Source organism: Talpa occidentalis, unplaced genomic scaffold, assembly GCF_014898055.3.
Source record: "Talpa occidentalis isolate TD23 unplaced genomic scaffold, MPIMG_talOcc4v2.1 talOcc4.2, whole genome shotgun sequence".
In the NCBI taxonomy this organism is placed as follows: domain Eukaryota; kingdom Metazoa; phylum Chordata; class Mammalia; order Eulipotyphla; family Talpidae; genus Talpa; species Talpa occidentalis.
In genome coordinates, this window is record NW_023602073.1 from 105,376,640 (window position 1) to 105,392,451 (window position 15,812).

The window sequence follows — 15,812 nt, forward strand, 5'->3', positions numbered from 1 at the left end:
CATCTCTTTCATGTCTTTTTCCATTTGAGAAAAGAGAAAAAGTGGAAAACAAATGCCTATGTATTTAATAACTTTTTCCGTTTCTCCACATGTACTCTATTTCTCTGATGAACAATCTACTTCTCTTTAGCTTATAAAGCATTCCACTGGGGACTTGACTACATAGATCAGGAATAAATATAAGCATACAAAGAAGAAAATAAAACAACCTTGCTACTTCATCTTCAAGTGTAAATTTCAAACTCCGTAACTGCCATGTATGTCTTCATCTGCCTATAATGTGCTTTCTCTTATTCTGTCTACCCAACTTGTCTTCATTTTTTTGTTCTTAATCCCACTTAAATGTCACCTCCTTCAGGAAGCTTCCTTTGGCATTCTTCACTTCCTGTCCCTGATTCTGCTAGAGGTGGTCCCCGGGGATCCCAAACAATGGTTATTTCATCTCTTTCCCTCTCCATCTCCCTTATTCTCCCTGCTGACATAGCTGTGAGGTTTCTGACAGCAGAATCCATCTTAGTATATTCAATGTCCATCAAAATTCTTGACATATGGTAGGTGCTAAATACAGGCTGAATAAAAAACTGAGTGTGCATAGTTCTGTGAAAAGTAAAAAAGATAACCAGAAAGTGGCTTAATGATATATTCAAGGAGCAGTAGAAAGTTGTATATTCTCGATGACATATACCATCATGTTGTGATTGTGACATACATTGATCTTTATAGTAAGACAAAGTTCTGAAGTGACTTAAATACTATAGAAATGTCCTGATCTGAGCATTGCCACATTTTTGCACAAATAGATTCTGACTGATCTTTATAGGCTTCTATTACTAGATCTTTTCTGATTGAAATAGTATTGAAGTATGCTATTATCTTCTAATTACTATAAATTTAGTACTTTTATTCCCTGATGCCAATATCCCTGTTCTCAATTTTTAGTTATTTTATCATAAAAATCAGGACACTTTGGAGAGTGAGTGGCTGTACTATTAATAATTATGACAGAACAATAAGCATCAACCTATTTATGGTTTATGAATTGCTTGGCAAACTGAAATGTCACCTTACTTGTTTCTGGCTCTTGGATTCAACTTCCATGCAACTGTCAAAGTGATTTTTCTAACCTAAATCTGAATATGTCTAATTTAAAAATTTTTCAATTGCTTCACTATGATAATAAGATAAAATCTTATCTTTAAGATAAGCACATTGTGCTTTAAGCTCTATTTCTAATTGCCTATATCTTTGTATCCTTGCTCAAGTTGACCCATCTACCTAACACACCTCATCAGCTCTGCAGTCACTTTGGTTAAATTCTACTTTCCTTGCAGGCGGTAATTCTTGGACTTTTGCTGTTTAAGCAAAAACTATGGAATCATCCTATCAAGAAAAAGACACATTTTGCCTAAAATTTAAAAAGAGAGTGTACTTTCATCTCAGCCTCAAACTTATTCCTCTACACAAATTTAGCACCTCTATATAATTATTCCTGGGGTGAGATGTCACTACCCTGAGAGACTTTCCTGATCTCTTGCCACTTGGGTCTGTGAAATTAAAATCCCCTCCAAGAACCAGCTTGGGCCTAGCTCCTTTATAATTCCCAGCATCTGTCAAGTGAGGGGCAAATAATATTAATTTGTTGAATTAATACAACATATTAATTTATTTATTCTTCCTACTGGATCTTTGAACCCTAAAGGACACAATTGTTGCAATCTGTAAGACATAATAAACAAAAATAATTTTCAGAGGACAAATTCTTAGAATGGTTAAGTGACTTGATTAAGGACAGGGTGAAACTAAAACATCTTTCTCTGGATTATAGATTCTTGAACACATGCTTATATTTTGTGTGTAGAACAAAATAAAACCAAACAGAGTTAACCTCTTTACTTGCTGTTTTTATGTGACACTTTCAAGTTATTAAGAGATAATATTTTATTCTTAATATATATCAAGGCTATTTTGTGATCTGACCTTCAGAACATCTTTGCTAAAAAATTGTTTTTACTATAAAAGATACATTAAGTGAGAGTTTAACCTAGTTGCAGGTTGGTTTATCAAATCATGAAAGTTAAACATTTGTACAAACCTTTTAAGTGGCTCCACAAAATCACACCTTCCACTTGGAAGAGTGGACAGTTTTGTTTATGTTTTTGCACAAAATAATTTACGTTAGTCTTGAAAATCTCTTATTATCTAGGTTGGCAATGACATTGAATATGTTTTTTCCAAACTCGTATATTGCTAATGAGGTTTTCCCTGGAAACATGTCAGGGTCATCTATTGAGGGCTTCAGCAAAGAATTATTATTTTATCGGAAAATGGATGCTTTATATCAAGGAATGAGTTTGCTTTGCTTTTTTTTTTTTTTCTTTCATGGGTTTTTACAACTCTGTCAAAAGCAAAGATTTTATGATATGAGCAATTAACTTTTGTTTTTGCCAGTAATAGATAATCAAATGTCTAATGATTTAAGCTTATTTTTCATAGAGTTTCCTGAAAATCTATTCTTTATAAGCACAGGCCAGTGCTTTCCTGTTTAATAGCCAAATACATTATCCCCAAATGATTGCCTTGGGGTGGGTCAAGGAAGCATTTCTTTTTTTGTCAGGATTAAATAATTTCTTCACTACTAAAAATGTCTTGCTGTTCTGCATACAAGCAAGGACAGAATCATAAGAATTGACAACATAGAACAAAATAGAAGTAGATTCAAATGCACTTCTTGCACTAACAACATTATACTAAAAATATAAAAAAATAGAGAGAAAGATTATTTTTCCCTCTTCCTACCACTGATAAGTTTAAGTCCTTAGAAATCCCGTATGAAACAAACATAAGAAACCTTTAAAACATAGAGAGAAGGCAGCAGACTAATTTGGTACTCAGGAATGAGAAATTACGAAATGCTCAGTTTCCTGTTTTCTTTTTTTTTTGCTTCAGACATCCCACACCTGAAGTTGAAGATCTAGATTCCAGAAACCTCAGTGAAAACTGACTAAACAAAATCCAAATAGTATCATGTTCTAACTAGGAACAGTCAATGAAATAAAACAGAAAAAGTTTAGACAATTCTTCTATACTGCAGCCAAACAGCACAGGAGAAAACTGTCATTCCATGAAACTGGAGAATTTGTATTTCATCCTTGCAAGGCTGTAATGATGTCTCCCAACACAACTACCAAGTAGTGTGAAAGGTGGTCAAAGGGGGAGCTGGAGTTTTCATCCCTGCTAGTTGACAATGAGGCTACCATTTGCATATGTCTGTGTAACCTATATGGAGAGCCTGGACTTCCATTTGCACCTAACACTATTATGCCTCCTCGCCTTCCCCACTAGTGTGGTGTCAGAGGACGTATTGTGGAGAGGCAGGTTTTCACCACTGCCCAGTAGCTATGAGGACCACTTCTCAGCAGTGAAAGTGCAGGCCACATGAGTAAACAGGCGCTCCTAATAGTTGGGTACGTTACTCCACTTGTTCCCATAATGCATTTGCAGAGTGGCTTCCATGCTTCAATATGTGCTCAAACGGGAAATGCAGTGGAGAAGAAATGGTCTGTGTCTCCTTGAAGATTTTTGAGAAGATAAACCTTCCAGAGAAATACATTTAAAACAAAGTTATTTTAAATAAAACCCAGAGTTTGATAACATAATATGAATATTTCAACTGAATATCATGTTACAGCAAGGAGTAGGAAGACCTTATAACCTAACGTTAAAAACACAATCTGTTGATTTTGATTTTTACCTTATTATAATCAGTCTTTTTCCTGGTCCCTTATTTAGGTTTTCTAAATTCCTAATTATAATAATGTAAAAATCAAAAGCAATAAGCAACTATAAACCAGAGACACACTACAGGGGGGAAGGAGAGAGTAGGATCAAAACAAGGGGTGGTGGGAATTGCATGGGGACTATAACCAAGATGAAAATGCATACATTGTGCAAAAATGAAAACTGATGTAAAAATATATAAAATTTTAAAAATAAATAAATATACAATTTATGATGGAAAAAAAAAAAAAAAAGACAATCTGAGCCTCCCTGGTGGTGTAGGGGTTAATGCTCAGTGCTCTCACCACTACAGCTTGAGTTCTATCTCCAGCCAGGAAACTGACCTACATATGAAACAGCAGACCTCTCCTGTCTCATTGGATGCTCCCCTTAGCAGTGTATTTCAACAGATCCACCTGTTCTGCTCCCGCTTTGTCTCAGGTGAATCCTCTCAACCCCCACACCTCAGATCTGCACCCCTGTTCTTCTACACAAAAATAAATAAATAAAATCTTTAGGGAAAAAGAAGACAATCAGTAGATGACAACACAGAGATAACAAATGCTAGTTAGAATTATCTAACACATATATATACATATAAATTATATGCTTTATGTATTTATATATTTATTATTGTATAATGTATATCTATATACACAACATATGTGGTAAAAGTGTTCTAACCCCTATTATGAGCATTCATTTTTATTTATTTCATTTTATTATTATTTTTAAATATTTATTTCTTTATACAAGAACCAGGGTACAGGCCAGATGTGTGGGAGGGTGAGAGGATTCACCAGAGACAGAGCAGGGAACAGAACAGGTGGACTGATGAAATACACTGCTGAGGGAAACAGCAGGTGAGGCAGGAGAGGTCTGCTTTGCCATGTGGGATTCTCGCCTGCTGGTCGGGATCAAACCTGTGCTACAGAGGCTGTGGACAGCTTCCCAGTATGGTGCTCAACCACCTGCAGCACCAGGGAGGCCCTAGCATTCTTTTTTATTTATACATACAAGAAGAGAGGTGTGGGCCAGAGATGTGGGGGTGGTGGGTGAGAAGATTCACCAGAGACAGAGTGGGGAGCAGAGCAGGTGGATTTACTGAAACACAGTGCTGAGGGGAGCAGTGGATGAGACAGGAGAGGTCTACTGCGCCATGTGGGTAGCTCCCTGGCTGGAGATCAAACTCATGCTGTGGTGGCTGGTGATGGCTTCATAGTGCTGAGACTTTAACCCCTTGTGCTACCAGGGAGGCACATTGAGCATTCTTAAAACAAATGAAAATTTGGAAGTTCGGCAAAGAAATAGAAAATCTTCCAAATAAATAGAACATATAAAAGCAAACCAAATTTTGCAGCTAAAATAGTGTTGCTTGACTGAATGAAAGTTCAGTAGATAGGCTCAGCAGTAGAATGGAGGATACAGAGGAAAGACCTGGCGAACAAGAAGACAAAGAAATAGAAGTGACATAACCTTCATAAGAATGAGAAATATTTAGTTCTAGTATCAGTTCTTCGATAGAAATATGACACTAACAAAAAAAAATCAGTTATTTTTTCCAAAACCACTTTCATCATTGTGTTTGAAAGCTCTAACTAAACATTTAAATTCTAAGTAATCAATTAACTATATTAAAAATAATTTTATATTGTCTTAACTTATTTATGATAATTTTCCATATTTCGGAAAATTTGAAAATGTATAATATAGAGACTTGAAACTGTTGCATGAAATAGGAATAATTCTGGAAAAAAAAAACTTTTTCTGCCCTCTATCATAAACTAGAAACATTTTATTCTTCTCTTAAGTCCTGAAGTGATACAGAGACTTAGGGATCTCGTGGATTACCTTTTGGCCTCAAAACTACAGGGTACGTATATTTTAAAATAACATGTTGACATTTCTGCAAAATGATGTATAATTTCTGGTGTCATAATCCTAAATTTAGAGACATAAAACTAAATGTTAAAATTCCTTGGACCATAACTGAATCATTTTGTTTAATCTATTAAACCATTCTCAATGCACTACAATAACGATCATTTTAATTCTTCAGTTTTTATTAGAACCCCTATGGCAATTTTCTGTCAGTTTCCAATAATGGCACAGACTAGCCCTGAGCATAAAATTGAAAGCGAGTAGTAAACAAAATGCCTGCAATGTGACGATCTGTACATCTCAGAGATAAACTGGTTCAAAAAATACATGGTATGATGTGAAATGATAATGTATAAAAGTGCCTTATGAGATTCTTTTTAATTATAGAAAAAACTTTTTTATCGTCACCTAGGCTCTCAATGTATCATTGTGTTCCTCAATAATCTTAAAGGCAAAGCCTTCTGTCTTCTCTTGCATCTATTTTTACTTTACCTCCCATTATGAGTAGATGTAACAATTCTGTCACTCAGTGCACATGTTATGTGAATGAGTGTTATGTGAATGAGTGTAAAGTGAGTTTTTAAACTTTTTGAGATGACCAGTTAAAACATAATGCATTTAAAAACTTGTAAACTGGTGTGATAATTATTTAACTGACCTACTTATTTCTTATTTCTGCTTCCAGATCAGAACCATATTGATTATTCCTGTCTCAAAGCATCAAGATTTTTATTTGTTTCTTATTTTTATTTTTAAAGCAGTTTTAGATTTGCAACAAAAACAAGAAGAAGGCACAAAGTTTTCTCATCTAGTTCATGTCCCTCACATACATAAAATTCCCCATTGTAATATGACTCACCAGAACGGTACAATTTTTAACTAAGGAAGAACTTACATTGACATTATAATCATCAAATGCCATAGTTTGCCTTGGAGTTTACTTAATGTTGTACCCATTGGTATGAATAAAAGAATAATGGTATAGATCTGTCATTATAATATCATACAGAGCATTTTCACTGCCCTAAAATTCCTCTGTACTCTGCCTGTTCATCTCCCCCATTCTCTCCTGGCAATCACTGATCCTTTTGTCTCCCTAGCTTTTCCTTTTCTACAATGTGATATAGTTAGAATCATACATATGCTAATCTTTCCAGATAGAAACATTCATTTAAGATTCCTCCACACCAGATTTAATTCATCACTCATTCATTACATTTTATTTTTTTTGTTTTTTTTTTAAGATTTATTTATTTATGCATACAAGATCTGGGGTACAGGCCAGAGGTATGGGGGGTGAGAGGACTCACCAGAGACAGAGTGGAGAGCAGAACAGGCAGATCTACTGAAATACACTGCTGAGGGAAGCAGCGGGCGAATCAGGAGAGGTCTGCCTCTCCATGTGTGCTCCTCCCTGGCTGGCTGGGAATCGAACTCGTGCTGCAATGGCTGTGGATAGCTTCATAGTGCTGTGTTCAACCCCTTGCACCACCAAGGAGGCCCCACATTCATTACATTTTAAAAGGACAGTTTTATTAGGAAAAGGAGAAAGAAAAAGAGAGGCACCTGTGTAGTCAGAGATGAGCAGGAGAGCTGACGCTGTTGCTTTGTGAAGGGATAAGGTTTGTGAAAAGAAATATCTGTATTGTCACAAGCTGGCCAAAGCGCTGCCTCAGCACTCAGATTTATTTTTTTTTTATTTTTTACAACATTATTCATTTTTAAACAATATTTGCTACCCCCCCAGGTGTAGTACCCATAGAATTTCCTTCACCAATGTACCCATGCACCATCACCTCAGTCCGTTGTGCTCCTCCCTCCCTCCCGCTGATCCCTCTCCCTCCTCCTCCCCTGCAGGATGTCTCTGATTTATAATTGTCTGTTTTTGCTTTGTTATGTTTTGTACTGTTATTATTTTTTTACACTGATGTCTTATTTAGTTCCCCTATATTCCTGCTGTAAGTGAAATCATCCAATATTTTTCTTTCTCCTTCTGGCTTTCACTGAGCATAACTCCTTCTAGCTCCATCCACGTTGCTGTGAATGGCATGAGTTTATCTTTTTTATTGCTGAGTAATATTCCATTGTGTATATGTACCACATCTTCTTGATCCAGTCATCTATTTTTTGGGTGTTTGGGTTGTTTCCAGGTCCTACCCATTGTAAATAGTGCTGCAATAAACAAAGGGGTACAGAGCACTCAGATTTTTATACCCTATCTACAGACCTGCTACATACTAACCCTAATCTTTCTAGTGTTTTTGCCTCCATGCAGTTCTCCTCATTCCTTAGAGATTTTAGTTCTTGACTATAAAGGTTAATTTATGTGTAAGCTTGGTCAAACTATGTTGCCCAGTTACTATATAAGTTCCTATTAGGCTTTTTTTCATTGTTGTTAAGATGTGATTAACATTTGTAATAGGTAAACTTGAACTCTTGAACTAACACCAATTACCCTCTACGATGGGGGTAGGTATTATCTAATCAGTTTGCTGAAGAATAAATTTTGAGGTTTTCCAAAGAAGGATTTTTTCTAAAAATGGTAACAAAGAAACCCAACCTCAGTTTCCAGCTGACTGGACAACCTCGGGGATTTAAACTTACCAGTACTTACTATCACAATTATTTAAGCCAGCTCTTTAGTATAAGGGGAAAAAAGAAAGTATGCATATTGATCAGGGCTCTACAGAGAAATACGACCAATCTCAAGATTAATATCCTGATGCCACTGAGTCTGGAACAATTGGCTTAGTCTTCACCAGTCATTTTAGCCTGTTCCATCACAACACAGCACAGTATAAACAAGGGGTTGGTTGATTGGTGTGTTGCTCTATACTCAGTTCCTTAAAGAGTATCCAGGAAATGGTAGGTGGTTACCTAATTTTTTTTATGAATCAGTTGAAAATAGTACTTATTATAATTATTTAGATGATAAAATGATTTTAAAATATGACAGAGAAGGTATGTGATTATGTGTAGGCATTTGGGTGTGCAATTTAGTTTAAATATATCTGATTAACTGTTATTTTAAAAAATATATGCTTTAAAATTCTCAAGCTGTTTTGAATTGGAAAGGAACTTCACTTTTTAAGATTTATTCATTTGTATTGCCAACTCAAATGAGATATTTTTCTCAACTTTAGTATATTAACTTCTACACCTATAGAATAAATAATAATATTAAGAGATAGCAAACTCTAACAATTGATTCATCTTGAAAATATACATGCCAATGATTTAAAATGGTACTGTGATCTATAAGATATAATTAATATTTATTTTCTGGGTTTGGAAAAGAAACTATGGCAGAGATATAATGCAAAGTAGAATACTTAATAGTGGGTCAGAAAAATATCCAATCAACATATGAGTATTTTCATATAAACATTTATTTACTTACCTAAATATTAACTCATTTTAAGAAACTTGCTGATAATTTTCTTTCAAAGTAAGTGGAAGGATGAGCATAGACAGAAGAAATCCTTGGAGGTAGAAAATTCCTGAATTCCAAATTAAGGTATTTTCCTCACATTTTATGAATTCTATAGATTATAAACTCCTTTTGGAAAGCATAATCTGTAGTCCTTCTGGTAGTAAAGATAGCCTTCAAACTAGAAATCAGTGTATAATATGAGCTGAGAGTGAATTTCCTTCATTTGTTTATCAAAAGTTCTTATACCTAGTTTTTTTGCATATTTGGTTTTATGGAACTAAATCACATTTTAGTAAAAAATCATGAAGCAAAAATAGATCAATTATAAATCCATCGAACTATTCTGAGTATACTAACAGTACTTTAACAGTCATCCTTCGGTTAAAAAATAAATTTTGCTTCAGCTTTCTACCTGGTGCAATATACAGTTCATATTATCCTGACTCTTCCAGAGTCAGGAAAGTTTTTTTAATTTCTAGGTAATAGTTTTACACCATATTTTTTTCCATTTAAAAGATAAATATGTTTCTCAAGTAGACTGTATAAAGTTCACCAAAGTTTTCCATGCCATAACCCCAGAACACGTTGTATTATAGAGTAAAAAGGGATATTGATTAAGGAGTTTTATGTGGCGAGATTATCCTAAACTATTTGGATGTGTTCAGATGTAGTCACAAGTGTTCTTATAAAAGAAAAACAGAAAATCACAGAAAAATGGAAGGTGATGTGACCAGAAAAACTGATATTAGGTATTGTAATCACAAGCCAAGGAAAGATGGCAGGCTCTAAGAGGTGTGTAGGGTAAGAAATAGGTCTTCCCCTAAGGCATCTAGACAAATGTCCCTTAGAGACATGGGTCCTTGCTGACCTATTGATTTTAATTATAATAATAATTCAGTTGAACTTCAGATATCCAAAACTTTTAAGAAAATAAACTTTTTTTAATCTTCTGAATTCATAGTAATTTGTTACAGCAACAATAGAAAACTAATTCATTTGCTTTTACTAAGAACAGTGATTTATTTATTTATATAAATAATTTAAGATGATAATCTGTAAGTGAAATTACTCTAGATACTTATGCTGAGTCAAAGATATATTAAAATTTATAAATCTTTTGGTACATTGTGAGTAGGAAAATTTTAGAACATCTTAAAATGAGCATTTCCTTTAATGGCAAAGTATTTCATAAAACAGAAAATATAATTTTTTTGATGGAGGGTGTATAGTTTTATTTAAAAACCAGGCAATACAGTTCATTTTAATGGACCTGATAAGCATATTCATTAAAATATGAAACTTTTGATAAATCATCTCATAGATTCAAATTATGTAAATAAAATGAAATATATTAGAGTATTTTTTCCCAATCTTTTATATTTTAATGGTAAACATACCTGAATTGGAAAGAACAGAAATATGGGAAATGACTGATAAAAAAAGGTAAAAAAGGTTATATAAAGATGTTGAATTGCTTAAATATTGAAAGTAGCAGTTTTTATGTTAGCAGAAATAGTTTATACAAATATCAACATGTAAGGCTACACTTCTAAAACTTATTTAATATTGTGAACCAATGGTAAATCAATAAAATATATAATTAAAACTGAAAATTTAATTTTAGAGATCAGATCTGGAAAATATCTTATGATACAGAATTTTAACATCACTAAAACAAGAGAGCATTTTTTTCTGCTAATTTTTTACACATTTTTAATCTTTTGAATAATATCTTCCAATGTATATGTATTTTTTAAAAAAGCAAATTATAAACTTTTGTCTATTGGTCATTACCATAATCAGCAGTTGTTACTTTTAATGTTATAAAACTTAAAAAACATTTTATTATTTCAAATGTAATAACATGTATCCTGCTGAGAAAACCTGGCAATTTTCTTCACAAATTATGTTCTTTTTAAGAAACAAAAAGATATTTTTGAGCAATTCCTGGAGAATTCAGTCTAAAGCTACAAGATAAATTAAAAGCAAGTGTTTTAAGACTGGATGATGATATTAATCTGTTCAGGGTGTAATAAAATAAATAACCATAAACAAATACAAATAATATTGATAGCTATCAAACTTACTAGTACTGAAAGAAATACAAAATTTAGATTGTGTTGCATGTCAAACTGAGAACAGATTTCTAACAAGATAATGAGCAGATTTATCATAATTTGATGAGAGTGACACAATTCCAGCTGACAGTGCTAGAGGAGTTTAAACTGCACACATTTTCTACAGGGTGAATTAGCAAAACTTAGTCTCTAGTTCCTCGATGATGTTTACTTTGAAATTTACTTAAAGTAAAATGAACTTGTAAAATCTCAAGGGACCAATGATAATTTGAGAGGGGTTTTGTGAAAAGGTAAATTCAAACATGATTTTATTTCTTTGATGTTATCAGTCATAAAAGATCCCTGAACCCTTCCCCCACATTGGAAGTGACAGCAGCATCAGGAAGGCTGAGTCACCCCAAAGACTGAGTCACCCTTTACTGCAGATTAAGCAGGATGAACATCCTGCTCTGGCCAATATAACCCCTTCCCGGGACACAAAGAACCCTGTCCTTCAGGAGACCCTGTGCAACTTCCACTACCCCATTAGTACCACTCTGGGGAAGGCCGAATGACCACAAGAAAGGCAGGAGGCAGAGCACAGAAGTCTGCAGGACAGTCAGGGAGAACAAAGACAAGCCTATGGACCATTCAAACTACAGGAGACAGATTTGTACTGAGGCTCATCCCAGGTGACCAAGTGACCCAGTGACCCACACCTCCAAAAGACCAACCTCCTTCTAAGACAATTGGGTTTGACTTCACCTTCTAGAAATTACTGTTCCTATTGGGACACCCATGTGCTATTGCTCTGTGTTCAGCTAGAGATCCCAAGGAGATAGGAGAAAGGCCCCTTTTTCAGGCATTCTTCACTTGCTCCTGTCTAATCTCCCCCCCAACATTAGCTATACTCCATTCACCTATCTGTCAATGGTCAACTTTCTCAAATCCCATATGAAATTATTTGTATATCTGATGCTTGAGGGCAATAGTGACAAACAGATTCATATTGTGTTTCCAACAAAGGATGAACACAGAAGGAAGTAAAAAATAAGACACAGTATTTGTAAAGAAACAGAAGTAATGGAAATGTGATGCTTTTATTAAAAACCATACAATTCCCATTGGTGTTACCATGGGGTGTGTTAATATTATTTGTTTTCCACTAACATGAAAGACAAGCTGTGTGTTTTCAGGTAGCTGGATTTTATGTACCTCCAGCCATGCTGTGTAAAACACAGGTTCTTTGAAGTGTTCACTCTTGTCCATGTAGGAGTAAGTCTTTAATATTTGTAAGTGAGAAAGAGAATTTTTTTAGGGAGGAAGCATTAGGAAGCACATTTTTTATTTATTAAAATATTGAACCAGAAAATCTAAATTTCATGAAATATTTTAAACTTCTAAGATACAGTGTTAGAAAAACACCATTTATTTCAGAATCTTGCTTTTATTTGAAAGTGGTAATCTTTTTCTTTGAGAATTTTGCATGCTTTTTCATTTTTTACAGGATCTATTTGGGTAGCATTTAGGGAGCCAGTCATTTTCATTTCATAAATATGAAAGGTTGGTAGAAGCACAATAATCTCTACACATTCCTTGAAAGACATTCCAATTGCATGGACATGCTGCATTTATCAATGGCCCTGCTGGAAATGGAACAAACCACACCACCTGACACTGAAGAAATTAGAAGTGCAAGTTCTTTCTTTGTGCAAACAATATCACATTACCTTACTTTTCTAATCTCATTACCTTACTTTTCTAATTCATCTGCATTGGTCTTCCTTCTTATTTAGGTTTAATATTGCATTGATTTTCTATTGCTGTATTTCACAATTTATCACACATTATCACAAACTTCATGATTTCACATACAAATTTATTGTCTCAGTTTCTTGGGGTTTCATGTTCTGACATGGGCTCACTGTAGTCTCTGGTGTTTCACACAGTTAAAATTAAGTTGTTGACTGGCTTTCTTTTGCTTTCTGAAGCTTGGATTCTTTTTTAAGCTCTCATCGTTACTGGCAGAGTTCAGTTCCTTGAAGTCATAGACCAGAGCAATGTCCCCTACCCCATTCTCTTGCTGACTGTCAGACAGGGGCTGCTTTGCATGCAATTCCTTGCCACATGGTTCTCATCAATCTTCTCACTTCAAGAAGATCTCATCAGGCCCAAGGAGATAATCTTTCTGATTAACTTGAAATCAGCTGATCAGTGGTCTGTATATGAGAGTAATTTATCCACAGGTTTTTGCAGCACTAACATGAGTTAACGCACATCACTGAATGGGAGTCTTGGGATTATCTTAGAATCTGCCTGCCACAGATATGTAAGCATGTTTCTTTTTCTTTTTTAATTGAGATATAATTGATATATGCATTTGTATTCACATTAGATACAAACCATAATGACTTGATGTATGTGTTTATTGCAAAATGATTACCACAGTAAGTTTAGTTTAATATCCATCACCACACAGTAACATTATTATTATTTTTTTTTTATTTCTTGATGAGAACTTTTAAGAGCCACTCTCTTAACAACTGTCAAATACACAACACAATCTGTTAACTAATAGTTATCATGCTGTTTGGGCTTAATAGGAAATTATTGCTTGAAATTCCACTTAGATATAAATGATGATATATTGCCCTGTTTTACATGAGGTATTAATGAACCATTGAATTTGCAAAGAAAGGGTTAAAAGTAAAGGGTAGGGCCTCCCCGGTGGCGCAGCGGTTGAGCGCTGGGTTGCGAAGCTGCCCGCAGCCTCTAGAGCACCGGTTCGATCCCCGGCTGCTCCCCGGCCACCTGAGGAGGGTCCCACATGGCGCGCAGACCTCTCCTGCTGCCCGCTGCTGCCCTCAGCAGTGTACTTCGGTCCTTCTGCCTGCTCTGCTCCCCGCTCTGGCTCTGGTGAATTCTCTCACCCTCCCGCGCTTCTGACTGTACCCAGTGCTTGTATGTATGTATGTATCAATCAATCAATAAATAAATCTTTAAAAAAAAAAAAAAAAAAAAAAAAAAAGTAAAGGGTAAATTTGGCTCTTTATAAGACTATGTGTTGGATAATGTGGGATTTTGTTTTAAGGCCTTTTTTATATGAACGTCTTGTTTTTATGCTAAAAAATAAAGGTGTTCAAATTTCTTTTTTTAATTTATATATATTAAAAAGAAATGTATATGTGTATATACATATATTAGATTGTCTTTACTTATTGGCACTTTAGAGTTTTCATCCATTATTTCACCCTAGATAAGAATAATTATGCTGAAAATAGCAGGTAAGAAAGGGACATTTGAGGCCTCCCTGGTGGCCTAGAGGTTAAATCTCAGTGCTATTACCACCACTAAGGCCTGAGTTCTATCCCCACCCATGGAGCTAAACCATATGACACAGCAGGCCTTTCCTGACTCACCAATGCTCCCTTCCGCAGAGTATTTCAGTAGATTCACCTGCTCTGTTCCTCACTCTGTCTCTGGAAAATCATCTCACCCCCCACACCAGTTCTTATATGCACAAAAAAAAAAGTTAAAAAAAAGAAAGGGACATTTTTGAATCCATATGTTTCTTTCAGGGACTTTCATATTTAATATTTTTAACATTAGAGAAAATAATTTGATGTATTTATTACTTTTATGACCATGGGTAGTACAAAATAATTTATTTTTATCAATCTGGCTTGATAATACAAAGACTAAGCCCAAAAGAAGCCCATGGGCTAATATTTGACTAAAAATAAGAACTCAAAATGCCTATGTAAAATGTGAAAAATTCTATTTTGGGTATTAATATTATTATTATTACTGTCACGTGAGTACACTGGGCAATACTGATCCTTTTTCTCTTAAACAACACTAACTTAGTTGCTTCCAACATCTCCTGCCATTTATAAAATTGAATTACTTTATTTATTTATTGTTTAACTAGACATTTTATTTATTTCCCCAACCACCATCTGTTGTGTCACCTGATCCTTATCTCTTCCCCTTCCTTCTTAAAATCAGAGTCCTCAGATATTTCATTAATGTCCACTAGTTTTCAAAAGTGCTTTATGTTATCAAATTGTGTGCTATATAAATCCCAGTATTTTTTTTTTTTACCATTTTGACTTACTTTGCTGCACATCATTACTCAAATTTTGTCCATCTTGTTGAAAATGGCTGCATTTGATCTTTCTTTATGGCTATGTGATACATCATGGTGTGCATATACCACATTTTCTTGATCCAATAGTGCATCAATGAACATTTAGGTTGTTTCCATGTTACCTACCTTTTATAAATAATGCTGCTATGAACACTGCAGAAAATATGTTTGTTTTCTTTTTGTTGTTATTGATGATGGTTTCAAATTCTGTGGATGTATGCCTGAGTGTGGGATGGCCAGGTTGTACAGTATTTCCATTTTTTAATGTAAATCCAGATTGCTTTCCATAATCCTTACACCAGTCCACATTCTAAATTTCCTTGCTAACATTTTTCTGTGTAAAATATCTCCATGAGGTATATTTCTGTGAATAAGATAAAAAAAATGAGATTTTGGTTCCTGTACTGTTAATAACTTACATATTTTTAAATACTTCATTAGATCTTTTCTGTTGTACTTGCTGCAATATTGCCTCCTTGTTGGGGATGTGGCCTTTTATTTTCTTTATATCCTT